The sequence below is a fragment of the Pelodiscus sinensis genome, chromosome 3 (genome assembly GCF_052426305.1).
Source record: "Pelodiscus sinensis isolate ZL-2025 chromosome 3, ASM5242630v1, whole genome shotgun sequence".
NCBI lineage: Eukaryota > Metazoa > Chordata > Testudines > Trionychidae > Pelodiscus > Pelodiscus sinensis.
The window spans coordinates 133,147,201-133,172,715 of NC_143054.1; the positions used below are offsets into that span (position 1 = coordinate 133,147,201).

The following is a 25,515-nucleotide window of genomic DNA, read 5'->3' on the forward strand; positions in this document are numbered from 1 at the left end:
ATACTCTTGCTGACAAGAAAAAGCTGCTTTGTGATAAAGGGTATCTGCTAATTGCTCATCAGTTTCCAGATTGCAGGTGAACCATTTCAAAAGTGCATACTCATCACCTACCTTTATTGTTTGCTTTTTAACATTATTTAAGACACTTTGATTTGAAGACAAGTATCCCTGTTTGTATTCAATCAAGCAGTGAATCCTTTCCCATGACAGACCCATCTTCCTCTATGCTCTGTTGCTTTTTACAGCTATGTGCAGAATATTCGGTGGTGAGGAAAGGCTGCCCTTTCCCTAGTTAATTAAAAGCCCATGATACTGCAGGCATTTCAGGGCCTGGGCAGTGATGATATCTCTTTCAAGGATGGATTTTGCCTGAAGGAGTATGTTGCCCAGTTAAGATGAAAAGATTCCCTTGTTATAATGTGAGGACTCCTATTGTTATAGATATGACTTCTTGAAAATAGCTTCAGAGGAGAAATAGAAAGAGATGGCTTTAAACTAAGAGAATCAATATCTGAGGATTATCTGGCTGAAACATGCAACTAAGAATCATCTTAGAGATCTTATTACCCTGGTAAAATCCTCCAGGGTAAGAGCTAATAGGGTAAGCTGTGTTTCTTCACCCAGTGTTTTGGAAGTTACTTATACCCTAATGAAAACCCCACTAAAGAACAGACTAGAGAGAACTCACAGCCTGGAAAAAAAAAGTCTGGAGGAAGGAAATCTACGGAAGTAAAAACAAGAATAACCAGTGGTGGGTGTAGCAGGAATCTCTAGGATTGTCCTTAAGTAATCACTTTAATAAAGAGCATTTAGATGCCAGCTTGCCCAAATACACAAACGGCCCAGGGTCCTGAAAGTGATGCAAAGTGCACATTACTATTAGCTCCAAGCATCCTGGGCAGCTTCCAGGATAACACCTACAGCATCCATTTATTGCACTGAAGAAAACCTTTTAGCAAATTCATGTGACCTTTTAGACCCTGGCCTTTTAGACAACTGACCTTTTCAATACATTGCTGTGCATAATTTTCACTATGTTTGAAAACAGATCCCATTGCAAATGGATGACTGAAGCAGAAACAGTACTACACAGCAAGTTAATGCAAAAACAAAATGCATGCTACACTGAGCGTAACACCAGCCATTAGAGCATGATAAATCAATTACTAGGGTCTATAACGACCTAAGCTCCTTGGCATCTTATAAATAAGAAATTACATAATTATAAAAATGTTTAAATGCCACTGTAGACTTGGCCATAGTTATATACAGCAGCAACTTTGCAGTCAATTAATAAGATGTGCCATCATTATTCACTTTGCTTATGTACCAAAACATCCCTTTCTATCACTTATCAGTATTCCTTGCCACTGACTGCTCACTTATAATATTATGTAGCACTTTTAATGTTGCATGAGTCTTCTCAAATCATACATCATCATCGACTTCTATGGGCATTTTCATCCAGTATTTAAAGGGACCTAATATTTGCTTCAGCTTGAGCTAGTCAACATCCGGAGTTTAAACTGAACTAAATGGCTCCCTAGCCCCAGACTCATAATTCCACCCTTTTCTGACACACTGCGTAGGCATGAGTTCACTGCGCTGTTTCTGGGATTGGAATCTCAACCCGATGGGTGTGTCTAGACTACCTGGATCCGTCGATGGAGCCATGTAGATAAGGCAGAACGACAAAGGGAAATGAAGCGGCAATTTAAATAGTTGCCACTTCATTTAAATCAAAATGGCCACCGCGCTGTGCTGATCAGCTGTTTGTTGGCACAGCGCGGCAGTCTAGATGGGGATCTGCTGACCCCAGAACCCTTTGTTTCACGAGGCTTACAGGATATGCCGACAAAGGGGTTCTGGGGTCGGCAGATCCATGTCTAGACTGCCGTGCTGTGTGGACAAACAGCTGATCGTCACAGCGCGGCGGCCATTTTGATTTAAATGAAGCAGTGATTATTTAAATTGCTGCTTCATTTCCCTTTGTTGAGTAAACTAATCTACATGGCTCCGTCGATGGAGGCCCCCTCTACAATGCACCCAGTCCCCTTCTGGTCTTCTACAGACCCACCGTCAAGAGCCTTGAAAGAGCCCAGGATTCACGCCAGTCCCAGTTAGGGTGCTTTCACCTGTGGCAATGCTTGGCCTTGGTGTCACTGGTGTCATGGTCCCTAAGCATTCCCAGTACTGCCTCAGTAGTGTCCCCCACCACGGCCATGCCACACCCTATGAGGTGCTGCTTGCCCCACCTCAGTAACAATCCTTTACAAAGCTCCACCTCCTGTTACAGCTCACGAGTCCTCCCACCCCACCTCGACCTGCCATAAAATGTCTATGCCCAGATGTGGCCTTCAGACAAAAAAAGTTTGCTTACTCCTGGCTATTGCACACAATGCTGCTGCAAACTACTTTCTGAATCCTTCAACTGCTACCCCCACACTGCTTTGTGGGTGACCACTGCTTACCTGTCTGTTTACCTGTGTGACCTTCCTTGTTCTGGAGTTATGTCCCCGCCCCCCCAGTTTATAAACCTGCTATTGGCCAGTTTTTCTCTATTTGCTCCTGGATTTCAATTTTCCACAATATCTGTGACAGTGCTTCAGTTTCCCTACAAAATGCCTCCAGCAGGGAACATGTAACCTGTCCAGTTTTTGAGGAGCTCAACAGGATTTTAACAAACCATCTGAACCAGGCATCTTGTGAAAATTGGAGGCTGCTTTTTGCCTATTCCTCCCAACGGTGAGAAGCAAGACTCATCAAAGGATGAGCACGAGGAGAGAAAGTGATGTGATCTCCCCAGAAAGCCAGGATCTCTTTGGGGTTCAGGGTACTGAGGCTGACCAACTGAAATGTGAGCCTGATTCTGAGGCAGCAACCCAGCCCAGAGCTATAAAGGCTGATTCAACAGAGAGAAGCTTGGCATGTAAATTTTTAAATATATTTTTGGACTTATTTAATAATTATGTTTCATTGTATTATGATGACATTATGTTGCCATACTAGCTTCTGTTCCAAGTGCTCCATCGCTGCAGCTATTGTACTTGGATCTGAGCTAGAAACCTTCCTGAGTCTGAGTTCCCACCTCCCTCCATTTTTTCATACTGTACATTTGTGCACTTTCCCAATGTATACCTTTCCATAATGGCAGCTACTCTGGCCAAGCAATCAGCTTCATTTCAAGCTAAAACCACAACTACTAATTATTTTCAGGTTCATGTCATCGAGGGAACATGCGTGTCTATTTATTTTACTTTTTGCTTCTCTCAACATATGGGGCTCCCCCCAAAAAAGCCCTATGTGTCATCTCAGAATTGCTGTCAGCAGCACTACACAGCTGCAACCTCTATCCCACCAACTACCATGGCAAAATAAAATAAGGAAAACATTGTTCATGCAAAATGCAAAAGGAGTATCAAGACACTTGCTACAGAAAAATACATTTGCTTAGTGTTCTCATTTTACATGGGAGGGTAGACATAGGTTTACATACCCTTAAAGCTATAAAGAGCACAGCTCTTCTGTGAATGCGCTGTAACACACATGCTTACAGACTAATAAGAGCAAGTGCTTCAGGCAGAGGTGAAAGTAAGTGGGTGTGCCCTGGTGTGTAGCTCTGTCAAGAGCTGGCTGAGCAGTGGCAAAAGCCAGCAGGGAGCTATTTAAAGAGCTGGCAGGGACCTGGGTTGCAATAGGATGGTACCTGTAAAAAATTTTAAGTTACTTTCAGCCCTGGCTTCAGATTATCATTACACTCTCCTGTCTGGATTTTTATGCACTTTTAAAATATCTGCAGGGGAGATTAAATAATCTAAATCTGAAATTGCTCAATTTTAGTTCTGAGATTATGAGAAATAGCTGCACAGCTGTTCCCCCCTACCACAGCATAGCTTGTGACTCCCTTCCACTCCTGGAAGACTTCTAGAGAGAAGTTATTCTTAGGAATAACTTCACAAGGTATCTTGTTGATCTGTCCTTTGTCTTTTTCAAAACAAGGTCATTCTTTGTCTGCTAATCCCCTGCCCCAGAGTAACAACAGGGAGAGCCTAAAGGGGATATAGAAAGGATTAATAACCAGTTTATCCCCAGATTCACCCTGCTAATCCTGCTGACGCCAAATAAGCACCTCCAAGGCTCAAAAAAAGGGTGCAAAGCCAAACAGGGAACATAATTCCCATCCCCAGTCTGGGAACATAGTTAGAATTATAGAATTACAGGGCTGAGAGAGACCTCAGGAGGTCATCAAGTCTAGCCCCCTGCCCAAAGCAGGACCAATCCCAACTAGTTCCCAGTCTCTCACCTCTCTGCCTTTAGGATACAACTGCAGAGCCAAACAGCTTATACTGCACAGAGAGAAATCCCAGTTCCTCATGCACATGCCACTTACCATTTCCAAAGTTCTCATAAGACTCTGGGAAGAACCTCAGAGAGGTAAGGCTAGAAATGCATTTTTTAAAAAAATCCTAGCACAGGCTCTCTAGAAATTGAACAATAACTGCTCCTTATTTCTTTAATACCTCCACAGCTATGGAACCTACATTGGCCAGACCCTCACGGAGAATCTGGCAAATTGGAAAGGGGTAAAATGGAAAACTCAGGGGCTGTGTCTACACTGGGCCACTTATTCCAGAAAAGCAGCTGCTTTTCCGGAATAAGCTGCGAGCTGTCTACACTTGCCCCTTGAATTTCCAGAAAAGCACTGACGATCTACTGTAAGAAATCAGCTGCTTTTCCGGAAAAACTATGCTGCTCCCGCTCAGGCAAAAGTCCTTTTTCCGGAAAACTGATCCGGAAAAGGGTCAGTGTAGACAGCCCAGTAGTGTTTTCTGGAAAAAAACCCCAATCGCGAAAATGATGATCGGGGCTTTTTTTCGGAAAAGCGCATCTACATTGGCCACGGACGCTTTTCCAGAAAAAGGGCTTTTCCGGAAAAGCCTCCTGCCAATGTAGACGCTCTTTTTCCGGAAATACTTATAACAGAAAACTGTTCTGTTTTAAGCATTTCCGGAAAAGGGTGCCGGTGTAGACGTAGCCAGGATGAAATATTGCCAACATCAGTACAGAGTCTAGAACACCCTCAAAAAATGCAAAGAGTCGGAGGCTGTCTCTGAGAGTGGAGGGGCAACCTGATCAGGAGATTCCTGGTGAGATTGTTCCATTGGCAAAGGAATGCCTGAGAGTTGCAAAGGAAAGCATTGCCATGGTCAAGAACAGTGATATACTGAGGCATACAAAAGCATATACCTGGAGGGCATACAAAGCCACAATGCCCTATTGCAATGCACATTACTATGAAGGCAGCAGACAATGTAGTACTGTAAACTAACACCTAGCCACATTCTGCAGCCCCTGCATAGTACAGTTACTGGCATAATGATCCACAGGTCTAGAAACTGGGGGGAAGGGTCCCTGGGCAACCAACACCTCCATTTTGAGCCAGAGGAAGCACTACCCATCCATTCCTGGAGGATTAGATATCACAGAAAGTCCTGCTCAGAGAGGCCACGGTGACAAAACCCTGCAGCAGCATGACTGGTTCACATCAACTATTTAAACCGGGAAGCTAGCCAACAGTGCTGGTCAATACGCTTGGGGTCTTCCTCTTTTTTTTCCACCTGTATTCTGGGTGGTTCCACCACTGCTGAAGACCCTGGTATTGCTCGACGAGCTGCTGCTACCGCCATATCATCTGTCCAGGGGTGTGGTAGGCAAAGTACCCAAGCTGAATTCATACACCTTTGAGTGCTGAAATACTGCACAGCAGCCACTGTGTATTTGAGATTGCCAGAATCATGGCATAGATGGTGCTGGGTATACACTGACCAACAGCAATTAGAAAATGCTGTTAGGAACCATAGGCCAGAGATGAACCATTGGATTTTTTAAAATCAGAACTATTCTCCCACAACACACAGTGAGGGAAAAAAACCCCAGAATGCACACTGCTCAGAAATGAAGCAAAGGAGCACAAAATAATGCTTCAAGACTGCTATGCTGACAGTTTGCAGCAAACCACCACTATGTGTATGCAATGATGTGTCTCATCAGAGTATGCTGTGCCATGTGCACTCTTTTACCGTGGTGGCGTGTGCGCTGCATGTTACCTATCACATAGCAAACACTTGAAGATTAACCCCCTTTCCCCCACACAATATAGACTAGGCATGTGTTTTTAACTATGGCTATTCAGAAGGGCTCCTACACAACAATTCGTTACAAAACATACTGAACACATAAGAAGCTAGTCCTTCCCACTGTGGGCTTGAATGCTATGCTAATAGGGGCCTGAAGCAATAATAAATAATAATGTGGGAGGAAAGGGAAGTTTGCATTAATAGGAATTACAGAACCTTCTTCACTCACCAACATATTGATAAGAGGATCGATTCCATAAAGCCAAATTTGTTTTCTTGAAAAATATTATTCTTAATAAGATTACTGTGGCAGTCTCTCCTATAACAGGATTACAGCAAAGAGTGGTTCTTATCACAAATCCAACTTGCCTAATATGTATCACTCACAGAACCATCATTTTGAGGTAAAATACAAAAAGGTGTCAAGATTGTGATGAGGCAAAAAGAGCTCCAGCATAGCCTTTTCTTAGGTTTTACCTCAGATAATCTCTACGGATTTTAGTTTCCTGCAAACTATTAAAAATTATCTTAGCTAACACTTAGCTGGCATTTGAAAGCTCTGTCATTTTCGTGAGTTTAAAAAACAAACAAACAAACAAACAAACAAACAAACAAACATATATTCAACAACTGTCCCCAATGTGTGTGTGAGTATGCATGGCAAGCCAATTTTTTTAGCTTAAATAAAGCAATGTATTTTTTCACTATTCTTGTTTTCTGAAATAGCAGATCCCCAACATGGTATTTGATTTAGTCCTGGTTTGATTGCAAGGAATCTAATCACTATGAACTCTAATTTCCCAGTGAAATTCAGTCTAAAGCAGACACCCACCACAAAAAATTTTAACTTGAACAGTTGAAGTTTAGCATGTTGATAAGCAGCTGAAATCAAGGCTTGATAATGGGAAGTGTCTGGCAACCTTAATAATAGGCAGTGCTACAAATCCCAGTTATAATAACCTGTTTCTTTAGAGAGCCCATGTACATTAAAGGACAAGAGTCTAGTGGCAGCACTTACAAGTGGGGAATGGCAATGGATCAGAAAATGTTCCCAGCTGGCTAGTTGTTTAGTTGCAGCTGTAAATTATGCTCTACCCCTTATAGTTATAACCATTTGCAAGCCAGTCTTCTAACGTATCACTCCTTATAAATTGCAATACTAAGATTTGTGATCCTGTTAGATTTCCACCATTTAAGTTGGAAGTTCTATAAAAACAGCTGACAAGATTTAGCTTCTGCTGGACTAGAACAGGAAAACAATTCCTTTGCAGTTTTGGATGATATCAAAATACATTTTGAGTCTGAGATTTGGACCAGGTCCCAGTGGTGTTGAATTTTGAAGATTATCGTTCAAGCCATTGAGCCGAAATTAAACCATGAGCACATGACTAGCGTGAGATAGTACTTCCATACTCAATGCTCACAACATTAAAACAGAATGGGACATAACATTAAAGGGGTAATTAGTATAAAACCCATGACAGGTGGCAAGTGAAAGTCAGAGAATACAGGGGGCATATGATGCCACTGTAGAACTGGTCCATTACATGTGGAATGCCAACCAGAGTCAGCCCAGTGTTTTCAAGTCCTCATCTTCTGTATGTACATTAGACTCAGGCTGCATTACTGTAACCCTTGCACAGTTAAAGTCCTACAATAATCACAACTTAGTACTTTTACTTCCACTGTTTATTGAAGAAGAGCTGCCTCAACACAGTATGGTAGGACCTGAACTGAATGGCCCATTATACAACTTGTTTTCCTTACATTCAACACCTACTTGACATCAAAAGCTAAGTATAGAACACTTCCAGCCCCCTCAATTAGCCTCATTAGCACCAGTATGACAATTAACAGATACTCCCCCCTCCCTCCTTTTTCTGTTATAAATTGTGAGAGTCCCCCCTTTTCACTCCACTCTGTTCACCTAAGGAAGTGGGTTTTGCCCACGAAAGCTCGTGATACTATATATATGTATATATATATTTGTTAGTCCCTAAGGTGCTGCAGGACTACTAGTTGTTTAACAACATGGTAAGGTGGATGCTCTAGGGTGCTGACAATTCATTATATCCTGGAAGCTACTGCCTACATTTCTTTTCCTGGTGGTGGGTGCTATGGGGCAAGGGTAACAAACTGAAGAGTAGTGTGCTACCACTACCAATTCACAGCACACTATATAACAGATCAGATGGTTACTAGAAACCACCATATTTCACACAGCTAAAACAAAAATACACTGAAAAAGAACATGATTCTGCACATCATCTGTACCCAAAGATACCTCAACACAGAGAGAATGGAAGTCAAACACAAGTAAAAAGGGAAAATTTTGTTTTAAAAGCTCATAAAATAATAATGAACAAAAATTAGGAGGAGGAGAAGTATTTGAGAGGAATGAACTAATCATGCATCTTTGATGTAGAAGAAATCATTTAAGTACTTAATACATTAGGATAAGTCCATCTTCCCTTCTCTCTCTGAACTACAGTATAGATTATTTCTTCAACAACCTGCCCTAGTAATATGAAAAAAATACTTCAATCAAACATCTTAAATCACTGGCATAGGAAAGCTGCACCACTGATATTCCTACACATTTCCATGCAATGAGGAGATAGAACATCCAAGTCCAGTTGCGGTTGCTGATAGTGCGGAATAATGAACAGAAGTGTGGTGCTGAGGGTGGAATTGATTCCGCTATATTCATTGCTATATACCTTAATTAATATCACTTAACACAAACACAGCTCACTTTTTCATAGACAAATGAGTCTTCAGTTTACATTTTCATCTGTCCCTAAAAGTGGGAACAATTGTTACTTCAATTTTCTTGACTAGGAAAAAAAATACTCACAACTATAAGAAAATCTTCCAAGATGGCTTTGGATTTAGTTCGTGTTTGACTGCAGGAAATGCAATCAGTATGAACACTAATTTGATTTTGTTTCCGTTTTCAAATTTGGTTTTTGTTACATATGTCAAAGACGACACTGTTCTGAAGAGTCAAACATTATACTGGCATCCATTTCATTGCTTGTGAGTATCTTCATCTTTCAAATTTCATTGTCACTCACAGGGCATTAAACAGTTTGCTACATCAGCAGATTCCTAGAAGAATAAATGTAGCTTCAAAATCCTATCAGCTTCCTTAAAAACCTGGAATCTCACACCCTCTCCTCCTCCCTACCCCATTCCACCCAGATACATGCTTTGTTCCTCTATTTCACTGTATAAAGTGTAATTCTATTTCACTGGCCTGTCAGAACACCTCACATCTTCCTTATTCAGTTGGAACTCACAGCATGAGCACTTAAATGCTTTTATTTTTTCCCCTTGGCATAAATAATGCCTGCAGTCCAAACTGTCCCAGCTGTACAACATAAAAACCACATCAGAATAAAGAAAATATTTTATGTACCCATTCTTTGTCAAGGAGGAAGGGCTGTTTTCTTTGTGCCTATAAACTGGAGATGTAACAGCATGTGATTGGCTAGTATGATGCATTATTAACAACACTACTGCCACACAACATGGTGGCATTTTCTTTTACATAATTGATTATGGATGAATAGCCAAGTGGTACTTCCCTAATGTTGATGAATCATAGAAAATAGGAAAATAACTAAATTTTCTTCTATACTGTCATTAGCTGGGTACTTCACAGTGTTCCTGAGACATAACATATGTTTTTTTTACATATTAAAAGAATGCTCTGCCTAGTTATAGTATTGTATAGGCCAAAAAAGGGACATACTGCAGGCTAAAGATGCCAGAGATTCGGCAAGTTAATGAAAAGTGGCCAAAACACATTTTATAGCTTTTACATGAATTCAACATTAAATACAAACAATTGGAAGGAACCAATTTAATTTTTTATCTCAGATATTGATAGGCTAAAATGGAGAATATCTCCTACCTTAATATCAGAATAAGTACAAACTAAAACTAAAATTTGAGTTGGAAAACTTCTGCTCAAATGGTTGAAGTTTGATACACTTTAAACAAATGAATTTTATAATGAGAATTGTCAGACAATCTTAAATATAGACGGTGCTCTTAGCTCCAAGAATAATACTAGATGATGAAATAAGGAGGGGATGGTCTAGAACCAGCAGAGGCAATCAGGAGCTGTTCAACGCCTGGGGTTAATTAGGGAAACCAGTTGAGACTGGCTATAAAAGGAGCTTCCCTGCAGTTGGTGGTGGGCCTGTGTAGCTGAGAGGACAGAGGAAAGCACTGCTAGGAGACAGAGAAAAACAGACAGCAAATGGACACTAGAAAGATGAACCGGAGAAAAGGAAGGTGCTGGGGAAAGTGTGGAGAAGTAGCCTAGGAGTCTTGAAGCTGTCTTGTAGCAGGGGTTGGGGGCTCAAATAGATGCCTAATATTGAAGGCTGCTGTGAGCCTCTGAGGCAAGAAAATTTGCCTGGAAGAGCAGGACCTGTGAGTTTAAGTAGGAGCTGTGTCACAATATGTAATTTTAAGATACTTGGGAAATGTTTCATTCAGTTTAGCATTCTACAGGTATACTCCAAATCTTAAGAACAGAGGAAAAAGCTTATTTCTCATAAGACCTCTGTTTCAGCTATGCTTGTTCTACTACAATATCAGAGTTGCAGACAAAGATGAAATGTTGAAAAGATTGCTAGATAGCTAAATTACCTCAGTACATAGTCACTATAAAATATAATTGGAACTAATTGCCAGAGGATGCTATAAAGGCCAAAAGTGTAACTGAATTTAATAAAGAGTTAGAGAAATTCACAGAGAATAAGTTCATCAATGGCTATTAGCCAAAATAGTCAGGGATACAACTCCATGCTCTGGATGTCCCTAAACCTCTGACTGCCAGAAGCTGAGACTGGATGACAGGAGATAGCTCACACAATAATTGTTCTGTTCATTTCATTCCTTCTGAATCATCCGGCAACAGCCACTGATTGTTGCAAGACAGGATACTGGCTTAGTCCGACCAACTATGCAAACTCTTATGCTAAGAGTACCACAGCATACTTTTGATAATCCTAGTGTATTCTATGATTATAAAAGAAACAAATTAAAGGAAGACTGACATTACATCTGTGTAATATCCACTGAGCTATTTGGTTTTTAAAAATATTGCTAATCATTTAGGAATGCTCCCAAAAGTAACAGCCTGATTCTCTAAACTCTTGCTCACGGGAATAATCTCTAAGGGTATGTCTACACTACAAAGTTAATTCAAACTAACGGACATTAGTTCCAATTAACTTTGATAGGCGCTACACTAGCGCTCCGCTAGTTCGAACTTAATTCGAACTAGCGGAGCGCTTAGTTGAACTAGGCAAACCTCATTCCACGAGGACTAAGCCTAGTTCGAACTTACTAGTTCGAATTAAGGGCTGTGTAGCCCCTTAATTCGAACTAGTGGGAGGCTAGCCCTCCCCAACTTTCCCTAGTGGCCACTCTGGGCACCACCAGGAAAACTCATATGCCCCCCTCCCGGCCCCAGAGCCCTTAAAGGGGCACGGGCTGGCTACGGTGCCCGTGCCAGGTGCAAGCCTGCCAGCACCCAGCAAGCAGACCCTACACCTGGCACAGCTCGAGCCAGCCACCCGATGCCCCCCAGCCCTCCCCCTCTTCCCGGGACCAGGCTGGCGGCTCCCGGGAGCTTCCCCGGGACCGCAAGAGGCGGGCACCCGCCTGGGCTAGTGCGGACATCGTGGACCTTGTCCACGATCTCCGCACTAGGCACAGGAAAGTGGCCGGCTTGGGCAGGATAGCTGCCAGCCTGGCCACCCAGGAGCAGGTGTGCATGAAAATCAAGGGGGTCCACTGAGACCACCGACCCTGAGCCCTGAGCTTACAATGGCCATCCTGGGTCAGACCAAAGGTCCATCTAGCCCAGTAGCCTGTCTGCTGACAGCGGCCAACCCTAGGGATCCTGGAGGGGATGGACCGAAGACAGTTACCAAGGCATTTGTCTCATGCCATCCCTCTCCAGCCTTCCACAAACCTTGGGCAGGGACACCACTCCTACTCCCTGGCTAATACCACTCCATGGACCCAACCTCCATGAATTGATCTAATTTCTCTTTAAACTCTGTTCTAGTTCTAGCCTTCACAGCCTCCTGAAGCAAGGAATTCCACAGGTTGACTATTTGCTTTGTGAAGATTAACTTTCTGTTACTAGTTTGAAGCCTGCTACCCATTCCTTTCCTTTGGTGTCCTCTAGTCCTTCTATTATGGGAACTAATGGAGAACTTTTCTTTATGCACCCTCTCCACACCACTCATACTTTTAGAGACCTCTATCATATCCCCCCTCTGTCTCCTCTTCTCTAAGCTGAAAAGTCCCAGTCTCTTTAGCCTCTCTTCATATGGGACCTGTTCCAAACCCCTGATCATTTTAGTTGCCCTCCCCTCTCCCAGCCTCTCTCTTCCCCTCTCCCACCTCCTTTTCCCAGTCTCCCCCAGTTTTGTTCAATAAAGAGAGATTCAATTTTTGAACACACGTGTCCTTTATTTTGTACATCAGGAAGGGGGGCAAGGGAGGGGTAAGTGGAAGGAGGTGAGGGAGGAATGGGGTATGAGCCCCCGATGGGGAGGACTGGGCTGGCTCTGCGGGCTGCTCAGGGTGGAAGTTCTCCTGCAGCCCCCCGATTGTCCCCTCCCCCCAGATGGCAGCCTGCGGCAAGTGCAGCCGGGCTGATGGCCGAGTGCTGTGATGTTCCGAGTGTGGGCACTCAGGGCACTCCAAGCCAGGACTGCTTTGCAGGTGGGGCACCCCTGAGAACTGTCTGTCCGGGGTGGGGGTCGGGTCCCTTTAAGCACAGCCCTCGGCTAGCCTGAGACAGCAGCTCCACACTCTAAGTCCTACTGTGATGACCTGCCGGCACTGCTTCTGGCCATCCTTAACCTCTGTTCAGGGTCCACTCAGTGTGGACATGCTAGTTCAAATTAGCAAAACGCTACTTCAAACTAGTTTTTAGGTCTAGCTGCGCTAATTCAAATTATCTTAGTTCGAATTAACTAAGTTAGTTCGAATTAGCGCTGTAGTGTAGACATACCCTAAGTGTGTGAAACCAATGGAATAACTGACATGAGTAACTTTTTAAAGGAGTTAAGCAGATAACTGTGGGGTTTTTTGGACTTTTTAGATGTGGAATATTGCTGCAATATAAAAGCAATGTTGTTCTAATATAGATATATAAACATAACATGGGCTATGGGAATTACTATTAAGAGCACCCATTGCCCGTGGTAGCGCATTGCATCTGAATGATAATATTGACCTCTCTTGTTCTTGCTGAACCTAGCAGCAGAGTCAAGGTCAGCACTATTTTTTCCAGCTATGCAGGACACTTGAATGCTGCATTCATCTTCACTTTACCAAGAGTTCTAAATTACAAGGCTGCTCTGGGATAGGAAAAGAATTAAGGGTATAATTATTAGGACATGGCAAAGATTTGCAACTGTTTAAACAGAACATCGGGGACATAATTGTCACTCATTCTAGAACAACATTACACCCAGAAGAAATGTGAGAGAATGAATACTCTCAATCTAACTTTTGCTTGATGGAAAGAGAAAGAATTTAATTCCACTAAATGCCAGAGAGAAGTCTTATCATAAAAGGGCCAGATGCGCCATTTCATATCTTCAAAAGACTCATTTAGATATGAGAAGTCTCAGAAAACTGAGAGACTGATTACAGTGTTCTTTCATTCCGTTCTGTTCTGTAAAGATCAGATGCAACTGTCAGTAACAGAAAATGAACAGATCCTGTCTCAACTATCAATACCATTCTAGCTTCATCATAACAAAGTTATTAGAAAATTGGAAAGAAATATGATCATCACAATATATTTTCAATACTGCACACAAATGCACTATTTATATTACACTATGGGTGAGCATAATTTTAATTATGCAAATAAGTAGAAGGTTAATATTAAATGTCATATTAAGAAGGCATTTTTTACAAGAATATTTTTAGGAGTAAATGACTTGGTGCTACTGGGAATGGCATACATCTGCTCCTGCTAATGTGACCCCATCCCCACTGGTATGATCTTGCATGCACTGTGCATGTGAGGTCTCACAAGAGGGTACCATTTTAAGATCATGCCTCCCCAACTCTCCTGGTGCAACGTCACACCGATAGAGACAAAGTGTTCTTCAAAAGGGCAACTACATACTTGTCAGTAGTCAGAAAGATAAACCAGCAAATTATTTAGCAATTTGCAATACCTAGAAAATAATAAAGTGATAAATAATAAACAGCATGGATTTGTCAAGAACAACTCATGTCAAACCACACTAACAGCATTCTGTAGAAGGGGGCTTAAGCGTTATAGTGGACCACAGGCTAAATAGGAGTCATCAGTATAACACCATTGCAAAACATACATTCTGGGCTGTATTAGCAGGAGCATTGTAAGCAAGACCTGAAAAGTTATTCTTCCATCCTACGCTGCACTGATTAGACCTCAGTTTTGTCTAGTTCTGGGCTCCTCGTTTCAGGAAAAAATCTAGAGAAGAGCAACAAAAACGATGAAAGGTTTGGAAAATATGACCTATACGGAAAGATTGAAAAAAAATGGGGTTGTTTAGGGTGGAGAAGAGAATATTGAGAGGGAACATGATAATAGTTTTCAAGTACATAAAAGATTGTTACAAGGAGGAGGGAGAAAAATTGTTCATGCTAATCTCTGAGGATAGGGCAAGAAGTAATGGGTTTACATGGCAGCAAGGGCCATTTAGGTAGGACATTAGGAAAAACTTCCTAATTGTCAGGATAGTTAAATACGGGAATAAATTGCCTAGGGGTTGTGGAATCTCCATCTTTTGAGATTTTAAAGAGGAGGTTAGACAAATACCTGTCAGAGATGATCTAGATAATATTTAGTCCTGTCATGAGTGCAGGGGAATGGACTAGATGGCTTCTCAAGCAATGTTCCTCCTAATTTCCACCAATGTGCAGACTAAATGTTATGTGCACAAAGGCATGTGAGGATGTGCAGCATCAGTAGAAACAAATGCTGCCAGCTGTGGGCACTGTGGCCACACTGCTCATCAGCTGGGTGGCATTTGAATTTCTCCTGGGTGGCTACCCAAATGCTCAGCTTACAGGAAACACTGTTCTTGAGGTTCCTTCCAGTCCTATGATTTTATTATTTAGAAACAATTCAAGACAACCAGAAGAGAAACCATCTTAATTGAGATCAAATTGATACCGGTGGTCAAGAGCGACTTCAATTCAGTATAAAAACAAGGTTCAGAGAATGGAGAGCATTAGCTATCAAGAAAGCAAATTTTTAGGTGCTTTATCTACATGGATGTTTTCTCCATTGTAACAATATCAGCTTAGAAACATGAATTTACCAAGCTGGGTAACAAAGATTTAGCTCTACCAATTCCTAAACCAATATAATTAAACTGCTACAAAAGCTGGATGTACAATGATCCTATGAAACCAAAAAAAGAAATGTGCAATAGAAAGTAGTATTACGATCTACTAATGTGAAAAGGCCCAGAAAACTCTGAAAGACACCATAATTAGAGTGTAAGAGGCTACAATTCCTCTCAAAAATAATAGAAGGAATTGCTTAAAGCAGTGAAGTCAAAAGAAAGAACACTTAACTGGAAATAGAAAAATGGGGGAGGCAACCAAACAAGAATTCATGGTCAATTAAGGTTTTTAAAAGAATAGATAATGGCACAAAGAACTGCAGAACGGGTTCTTTCCACCCAAAGCGGGTAACAGGAATAAGAAGGGACTTTACAAAAATAGCAGATGAAAAGAAATACTTGAGAAAAAGTAATAATAGAAGATCATTACAAAGGCCCTGCTTCAGCAAGGCTCTCAAGAAGTTTAAAGTTAAGCATGCCTTTAATTGTTTTATTTCAGACCCTAATTCAACAAAGAGGGGGGAGATGAAATAATTGATGATTCTCACATGGTTATAATTGCATACTTGTTTTTTTAAAATGTTTGACACCAAAAAATATATAGAGAAAAGTGAGGTACAGAAATACTATGATGTTTTGCAATAATATGCACACCACTGCATCCAGATGACAAACATAAGAACATAAGAACATGAGAACGGCCATACTGGGTCAGACCAAAGGTCCATCTAGCCCAGTATCCTGTCTGCCAACAGTGGCCAGCACCAGGTGCCCCAGAGAGGGTGGACCGAAGACACTATCAAGCGATTTGTCCTCTGCCATCTCTCTCTAGCCTCTGACAAACAGAGGCCAAGGACACCATTTTATCCCTTGGCTAATAGCCTTTTATGGACCTAACCTCCATGAAATTATCTAGCTTCTCTTTAAACTCTGTTATAGTCCTAGCCTTCACAGCCTCCTCTGGCAAGGAGTTCCACAGGTTGACTACACGCTGTGTAAAGAAGAACTTTCTTTTATTAGTTTTAAATCTGCTACCCATTAATTTCATTTGGTTTCCTCTATTCTTCTATTTAGGGAACTAATAAATAACTTTTCTTTATCTGCCCTCTCCACACCACTCATGATTTTATATACCTCTATCATATCCCCCCTCAGTCTCCTCTTCTCTAAACTGAAAAGCCCCAGTCGCTTTAGCCTCTCCTCATATGGGACTCATTCCAAACCACTAATCATTTTAGTTGCCCTTTTCTGAACCCTTTCTAAGGCCAAAATATTTTTTTTGAGATGAGGAGACCACATCTGTACACAGTATTAAAGATGTGGGCGTACCATAGTTTTATACAGGGGCAGTAAAATATTCTGTGTCTTATTTTCTATCTCTTTCCTAATAATTCCTAGCATCCTATTTGCCTTTTTGACTGCCGCTGCACACTGTGTGGAAGTTTTCAGAGAACTGTCCACGATAACTCCAAGATCTCTTTCCTGATTTGTCGTAGCCAAATTTGCCCCCATCATACTGTACGTACAGTTGGGGTTATTTTTCCCGATGTGCAGTACTTTACACTTATCCACATTAAATTTCATTTGCCATTTTGTTGCCCAATCACTCAGTTTGGTGAGATCTTCTCGGAGTCCCTCACAGTCTGCTACTGTCTTGACTATCCTAAACAGTTTGGTATCATCCGCAAACTTTACCACCTCACTGTTTACCCCTTTCTCCAGATCATTTATGAATAAGTTGAAAAGGATTGGTCCCAGGACTGACCCTTGGGGGACACCACTAGTTACCCCTCTCCAATCTGAAAATTTACCATTTATTCCTACCCTTTGTTTCCTGTCTTTTAACCAGTTCTCAATCCAAGAAAGGACCTTCCCTCTTATCCCATGGCCATGTAATTTACACAAGAGCCTTTGGTGAGGAACCTTGTCAAAGGCTTTCTGAAAATCTAAGTATACTATATCTACTGGATCCCCCTTATCTGCATGTTTGTTAACCCCTTCAAAGAACTCTAATAGATTAGTAAGACAGGATTTCCCTTTACAGAAACCATGTAAACATCTGAAGAAATTAAGAGAAACATCTTTAGGTATTAAGAGATTTAGCAAATCAATTTATCATAATACTGGCAATCATCTTTGAAATGTCGAGAGCAGGAAAAGGGGGGGGAGCTAACATACTAGCAGTTTTCAAATCAGGAAAGAAAAATGATCCTGACAATTACTACCCAGTAAATCTGAACTTACTCCCTATAAAAGTAATGGAGCAAATTAGAGAAAATATCTATTGCTAGATAAGAACAGACTCTTTAGCAATACGCAGAATGGATTTGTTTAAGAAGTTCACATTGTGGCAAACACCAATTGTTTATTCTGACAGAAAGGCAAAATTAGTATAATGCAACAGATATAATGTGTCTCTATTTGAGCAATGAATTTAATAGTTACTTATAAAATAAAAAATAAAATAAAATTGTATATAAATGATCTCAAATGACCTGAAAATTGTCACAGGACTACATGCAAAGGGTAACAAGAAATATACATAGAGTTGGAGAAAAGAATGGTGTGATGTCATGAGAACTGGTGATTGACCTGGATTTACAAAGACAGCCTCATGTATTGTTCAGGGAGTACACGGAGGCCTTGAAGTAGATAAGAGAACTTGTTCTGCATCTTGTTCTGTTGGGCTTTGGCCAGGCTTGTCGAACAATGGACGCCCCTCCTGCAAGTCTCTCACACACTCCACCAGACCATATCTGCTGCCAGATTCTTGGATGCACAGCCGGACTCCCCCTGCCACCAAGCTCCTGGCCTTGCCACTGGACCCTCCTGCCCTGAGGCTCTCTGATCCAGGCACTTTTTGTTGGACCAGAGAGTCCCAGTTTAGGGGGTTACAACCTGTAGTGCAGTGGTCTCCAACCTTTTTAAGCATGAGATCACTTTTTCAAATTAAGTGCAAGCTAGATGTACCTCAAACCCAAACACCCTTGCCCTGCTTCTTTCCTGACCCTTCTCCGAGGTCCCGCCCCTGCTCATTCCATCCTCCTTCCCTCCTCCATTCTCACTCACTTTTATCAGGCTCCAGCTGGGCACCGCTTACCACAGGTGGCTTCTGGGTGGTAGTGTAGGGGGCTATGGCAGGCTCACTTCTATCCTGGCCTTGCACCACTCCCAAAAGCAGCCAGTAAACTCTCTCCATCCTTGCTCCCCCTGCTCTGTGGAGATGGCGGAGGGTAGGAAGGAGGATCCTGAGATCAGCACTCCCTTCCTCTTTTTCCTGAATAGCAAGCAAGGGGGGGGGGGGGGGGGCAGCTCCAAGGCAGAGGGCAGGAGCAGCAGGGCAGTGGGGGAGGGGCAGATGAAGTGCTGGCACTTGACAGCCTCCCAGCCAAGCCTGTCAGGATCACCTGTCAAAGGCTCCAAGATCTACCAGTAGATCCTGATCTACTGGTTGGTGATCACTGCTATAGTATATCATAATACATAAGCACAAGGACCATAATTTTGGCCTTAAATTATGTTCTTTTAACGTACTGTGTATGTAACATCCTGTTTCTAAAAAAACAAACGGACCCCCACCCACACAAATTTCATCATGCGGCACTATACTGACCCTTACACTACTCATCGGGAGGATTGGAATCTTTAAATCCATCACATAGACTTCTGACCCTGGAACTAGTAGAGTAGCTGACAGCAGCAGTAGGCAGTCATCCTCTATGTGGAGAGGGACTAGAAAGAGATGGGACACCTTGCCAGGGGATTTCACAGATATTTGCTGACAATAGAGAAATGCTGCAACTAGGGAATCCTGGGTTTTATTCCAGGCTCTGGAGTGGTGTGTGCTCTGGTGGTCATTCTCCCCAAACATCATAGTCTGCCCTCCAAATTGTTTCTGTCCTAATCCAGTCTCTTTCCCACCACAGGTTCCTTCCTCATCACAGTTCTATTATCCTCATCTAGTCATTCACAGTCTCTACTCTGCAGGCTTCTCACGCCAGTCCTAATCTCCTTCCCCATCAATTACTGTCCTCTTTCTTCCAATTTTTCAGATGGTTATAACCTGGCCATATTTAGAATCAGGTTATATAGAAGATATATCCCTGATACAAAGTTGCAAGTACGTGACCAAAGGAAGACAGTACTGGATAAGTTCAAAGAAAAGGTCATCAGATTTTTTTAACATAGGAAAAACAATTTATTTACTCATATCTTCATTCTCAGAAATGGCTGAATCATTTTTTTCTATATTTAAAAAAATCTATTTGGTCTAAGGCAGGTACCTGACAGGGAAAATTTCAACCAATGAAGTACAAGCATTGTAAAGTTATGAGCAACTGAAAACTAAGCCATATAATGGGAGGTCCAGGCAACTTTAATATATGTGCCCTTCCCCAATTTCAGTTTATCAGGCAAATTTACCATTGTCATGAGTTTTAGAGAAAGTATAATTTAGTTTTAGGATAAGGGTTAAAAAATGAAGCTGAACCTGTGATTCAGACAAGAACATTTTCAAATTATGGCCCTGATGATAATAGAAGGCAGATTTCTGCTCAACAGCAGGAGACTAGGAAATGAAAGGATGTTCTTGTGGCCTCTGGGTAGTAACTGAATAAACAAGATGCATTTATTTGCTCAGGCTGCTGTGGAGGGTAGTGTTAGTTTGGTGCTTCTCTAAAAAAATATATATATTTGCCATTTGTGTCCGGGTGCCTATCCCTGTAGACAGCTGTCCTTTGTTATTATTGTAGAATTCATAAACAACATAATTTTTTCTGAGTTTCAATTCCACACCTATAAAATAGGAGTAAACAACACTCTCACCCCTCACAAGAGTGATGTGAGGATAAATTAACAAATATTGATGGGGTGCTCAGATACTACAGTAATTAAGTAGGGTAGGCAGAGAAATAATTATTCCAACTTGGGAAGGCAGGCACAAGACTTCAAAAGAGTTCTTTTAACTTAGAAATAGAAATAAAACATATGAAGATATAACCATAGTAAATAACATTTTAATGGAATAACTACATTAAATACTCTAAATAGTCACAACAATTCTTGTATTCGTGACCATATTTCAGTCTTATTGATTTGTACTGTGCACAGTATTGAGGTGGAATAAGAATTAAATCCTCTTGGGCCTACCCTCAATTAAATTAAAAAAAATCCATATTCTGCAATCCACATCTTGCAAGGAAAATCCATGTCTGTAAGCAGAAGACTATAGGTCTCAGATCTACCACCTTCTAGATTGTTATGAAAGCTAATGTTTATCATTAATTGCTGCGTCATTAGAAACACATGACAGTTTTTCAGTGAAGATTTGTCCTCCGAACCAATTTCTTGTCCTAAGAGTGCAGGAGAATTCATTTTTAAGTCACTAACAGATATAACTCTGACTCTTTCCCAAAGCAGTTAAATCAGAAATTTACTACCAAATCTGTAGCAGATTAGAGACACAAAGTGGGATGAACTTCTGTTGGTGACAGAGACACACTTTCCAATTTTATATTCTGGATATTCTCTCTAGTATCTTGACACCAACAAAGCTACAACAACACTGCAAATAACATTTACAATGTAAACCAATGTCTGAGGACCAAAGTTCATTCTCATTTGCATTGCTGTTAATGTAAAGTAATGCTACTGTGTTCTATTGCGATGATCCAATTTTATACTTTATGTAGCTATGAGCACAATTTGTAATTTAATCTGTAGTGTCCATTAGGCAGAGGTAAGGAGAGCAAGCCTGACAGCCCCTAAAATGCACATGAAGTAACCTGCATATTCTCTCTGTGAAAGCACAGTGTAGTTCTACAGTATCTGTAACTACACTGCCAGATCAGTAAAATCAGCTGCTCCATCTATGCATTCTGCAGCATATGTGCCTGGGATAGGTAAAAATTTCAATGTGCAGAAGCTCTGTACAATCATCACATACACGGAATGGAATGGCAAGATGTGTTAATCAAGGGCAATTTGAGCCTTATGATTTTGTTGCTCGTTAGTTTTTATTTGACAATGAGATTTTCATACACACAAATAATTTATCTTGTACAGGAGACATTCAGTTGGATGGAAAAACATCACCTACCAAGGAAGCTCCTGACCCAGGCTGAATCTTTTATTTGGGCATGGAGGCAATTGCTCTGCTTTATGGATCATATGTACCTCATGCCCAAGAACCACAGACACCTTTCACTTGGCCCTTTGATTTGTTGGAAGGAGTGAAAGAGGCTAATTAAATTAGACAGCCTAAATACCTGCAGTAACCATATAGATGCTGCACAAAATTATGCTTGGATTTTTTAACTGTACAATTCCGATCTCATCCACTCTGCATAGTCAGGTCTCAACCTGCAGGTCTGTGAGAATATCCCAATATGGGGGGGGGGGGGGAGAAAGCAGCTGCTTTCGGCAGTCCTCTCCTTTCTACCATGAGCAGATTTCCCAGTTAAACTTAATGCAGGAGGTAATACTAGTTAACATAAGTAACATAAGCATTATCTCATCTACGTATCCATGAGATAAGATGCAGGGGAAGGGGATTGACTCCCTGACCGGCAACTGCCCTGGGATCCATGTAGGATGCCAGATACCCTATAAAGGCCTCTGGCTCCTCCATAAATCTCCAAAGCCTTCTCCTTAAGGGAAACATGCAGAGAAATAGTTTTGCTCCTTTTCGACAATCATTGTTGTGACTGTTATTCATAAGGTTCATATTTGGATGGTCCTTCATCAGTAAAATAATGTAATTTACTATGTAACAATTTTACAGGATAATAGATGAGCTGTGAACAGAGCTGAATGATTTTCCTTGCGACAGAGTAATAACTTGTCCTATTACTTTATACCATGCTACAGTGCAGAAATGATAAAGATGAACAATTCAGAAAATATTCAGCTTCCTTACCTCATTTAGAACAGCTCAACAAAGTTACCCTTTCTTACGCAATTCACATAATCTCTCCCATCAACATTAGTCAAAAAACTAATCCTTTTTGATTCCAAAGAAGATTCCAGAAAAGATGATGGTCTTTGTTTGCTCCTAAATTCTTACTTTGTGTTTTTTAGAATACACAACAGGTGTGATCCAAAAGGATAGAGGGCCTGATTCTTGACCCAGACACAGCTTCTTTTTCACATTCCACATCTCATAGGCTATCCCTTTGTCTAGGCTCCCATTTGTATTTAGGCATGCTGGTAGCCTGGCCAACACATGACACACTTCAGTAATCTCAAGAAGTATGATAGCCCATAGGAGCTGTTCCCAACTGGCATAATTTAAAACTGCCCCAAGGCCGGAATTTTTACTGGGTCACCAAAAGACAGATCTGCAATTTAGAAATTAAGTCTCTGGCAAGGTTTCTATCACAAACATGTGATGCACTATAATTGTTAAAAAAAAGGGGGGGTTACAAACTTTTTTATAATGTCAAAAGTATATTTAAACTTCACTCTCTTGTGACTCAAGTGGCTGAGCTATTTTTGTTCAAACATTCAGCCCCTTAGATCAAAACAAGCCTGGAAAATTTCAGCATGAACTGTTTAGTCAATCTTACATACAAATATTGTCCCACATTATGCCCATAATTAGTAACATATTTCCAAAGCTCTCATATATTTAGAAAGCAAGTTATTTCATTGTAACTCATCTATGGCCATCTAGGACTTTGTGGTTTAGACCATGCTGTGCATCATGGTTATCTGTGGCTCCAGGATGACAGTGGGAATAAACTCAGACTGCATAGCTCCAAAAGAACAATCCCCTTTTTCTCGAGCTAAAGGAAAATCTCTATTAGCTTTCAAAGAAAGACAGATCCCTGTTTCCACAATTTCTGTTCTTCAAGATGTGTTGCTCATGTCTGTTCCATATTAGCTGGGTGTGGTTGCCACATACGAGTGCTGGAAGTTTTTCCCTTAGCAGTGTGCATAGGGGACCGGTTCTGGAGCAGTGTTTTAAGGGGCACCAGCCGCTCCCTCCACTCTTAATTCTTTCTTGCTGGAAACTCTGATAGTACGGCAGGTCATGGAATCAACATGAGCAACACATCTTGAAGAGCCCCAGTTACAGACAAGAGTCAGTGTATTTTCTTTTTTAAATGCTTGCTTATGTCCATTTCATATTAGGGGGAGCCCCAAGCAATACCAACAGAGGTGGGTAGGAGTTCATGGATGTGTAGATTGCAAGACAGCTCTGATGAAGGCAGCATTGTCTCTGACCTATTGAGTGATGCGAACAGAAGACCATGTCGTGGCTCTACAGATGTCCTGGATAGGGAGGTGTACCAGGAAGGCAGCAAAGAGCACCTGAGCTCTAGCCGAGTAGGCTCTGACAAACAGCAGCAGCAGGACCCTCCACTAGCTTGTAACAGGTCCTTATGAAAGAGGTGATCGATATGTGCCCTTCACCCAAGCACCTAAGACAGTTATTATGGGGATCACTGATGGGCAAGGGTCATTGACAATGATTACAGAGCTTAAAGCTTGGGGACCAAGGCATGCCGCCATCCCCAAGGCGGAGCCTCATTAGGGGACTAATGAAGACTTTAAAACTATACTAAGGATAACTAATTCAACTACTAACTAGAAATAACTAAATTATAGGTTCTGTAAAGTTCACGAGAATGAAGAACAAATATATTTTCCCCTTAGCAGTCTCCACAGAGGACTTAGCTGAAGCAGCAGACATTCCAGGACCATCACTGGCAGCAGGAAGGAACTGAGGGTGTGGGAAGCTGGCTTCACCCCTTATACCAGTATTTCTTAAACTTGTTTTTTCTTAAAAAAAAAAAAAAAAAAGTCAAGGGGAAGATCACCTGACCCTTTAAGGGTGGCCATTTTGAATTCTGTTGTTCTCCACGGCACACCAGTATGCCACGGAACACAGTTTAAGAAATACTGCCTTATAACATGACATATGGGCGTCACTCCAGAAGGCACCAGAGTTGGTCCCCTAAGGATACTGTTGAGGGAAAAACGTCTGGGACTGTTGCCTAGGGCAAGCACCCACACATAATATGGAACAGACATGAGCAAACACTTGAACTAGAACAAAACTAATGACACAGCTGATCAATTCGGGTTCCACCAATTGAAGGCAAATGTACACAATCAATATTGGCATTTTTGCTATTCTCAACACACAGGAATTTGCAAGCAAAACTCCCATTAACTATCTTTTTTATGATTTTAGCAGACAATTGCTGAAAAAAAGATGAACAGCTGGACTGTAAAAATAGTTTACTACAGATAACTTCAAGAAAACACATTGGCTATGCAACTAAAATGTTGCTCCTTCAAAATAATTTTGAAAAAGAGTCTCTCAAATTTAGGGAATTCACAACACTGATGTGCTGGAGTAGAGCTGCTTTTGTATAAGCTTTGTATTGTTCAACTCTAACAAACACAACTCTGGGTCTCATGCTACAAGTCCTCTATGCATGTAACTTCCACTGAAATCTTCAGCAACTCCACATACTGAATTCTTTCAGCTTTGGCCCACTACACTGAATTTTCAGCATCTAAGAAGTTCTCAGTTTCAGTTCTACACTAGCTAATTGGAAGAATGGAGACACGAACAAAACTGGTCATACTCCAGATGTTACAGAGGCACATCGGTTATGGATCAGCCCTAAAAGGAGATCCTAATGGGTGATCTTCCTATTTTTTATGAATAGGCCTGTATTTGCACTCTTTCCTGAGTCTAATTCAGCACTGAAATCAGTAGTTTTATCTGAGTAAGTACTGCCGGCTCAATATAATTGTAACTCCAAGATTTTAATTTACATCTGATTTGATTCCTCCTCTTCTAGAATGAACTGTTGCCTTTAAGTGACATTTAATGTTAGGTTTTACCATGCAAAGAAGTATGATTTACAGCAATAAAGACTCTCCTCCATATAGATAAAATAGCCATAATATTTCTTCTTATGGCAAAGAAGGTTATATATTTAAAATTACAGCAAGGCCTTCAGCAA

The 25,515-nt window shown here is 41.3% G+C and overlaps 1 protein-coding gene across 3 annotated transcripts in view; it reads right to left on the minus strand.

Moving 5' to 3' along the window:
- Positions 1-25,515, minus strand: part of PLD5 (phospholipase D family member 5) — a 241,316-nt gene that overhangs the window by 40,392 nt on the left and 175,409 nt on the right. The window lies entirely within an intron of this gene.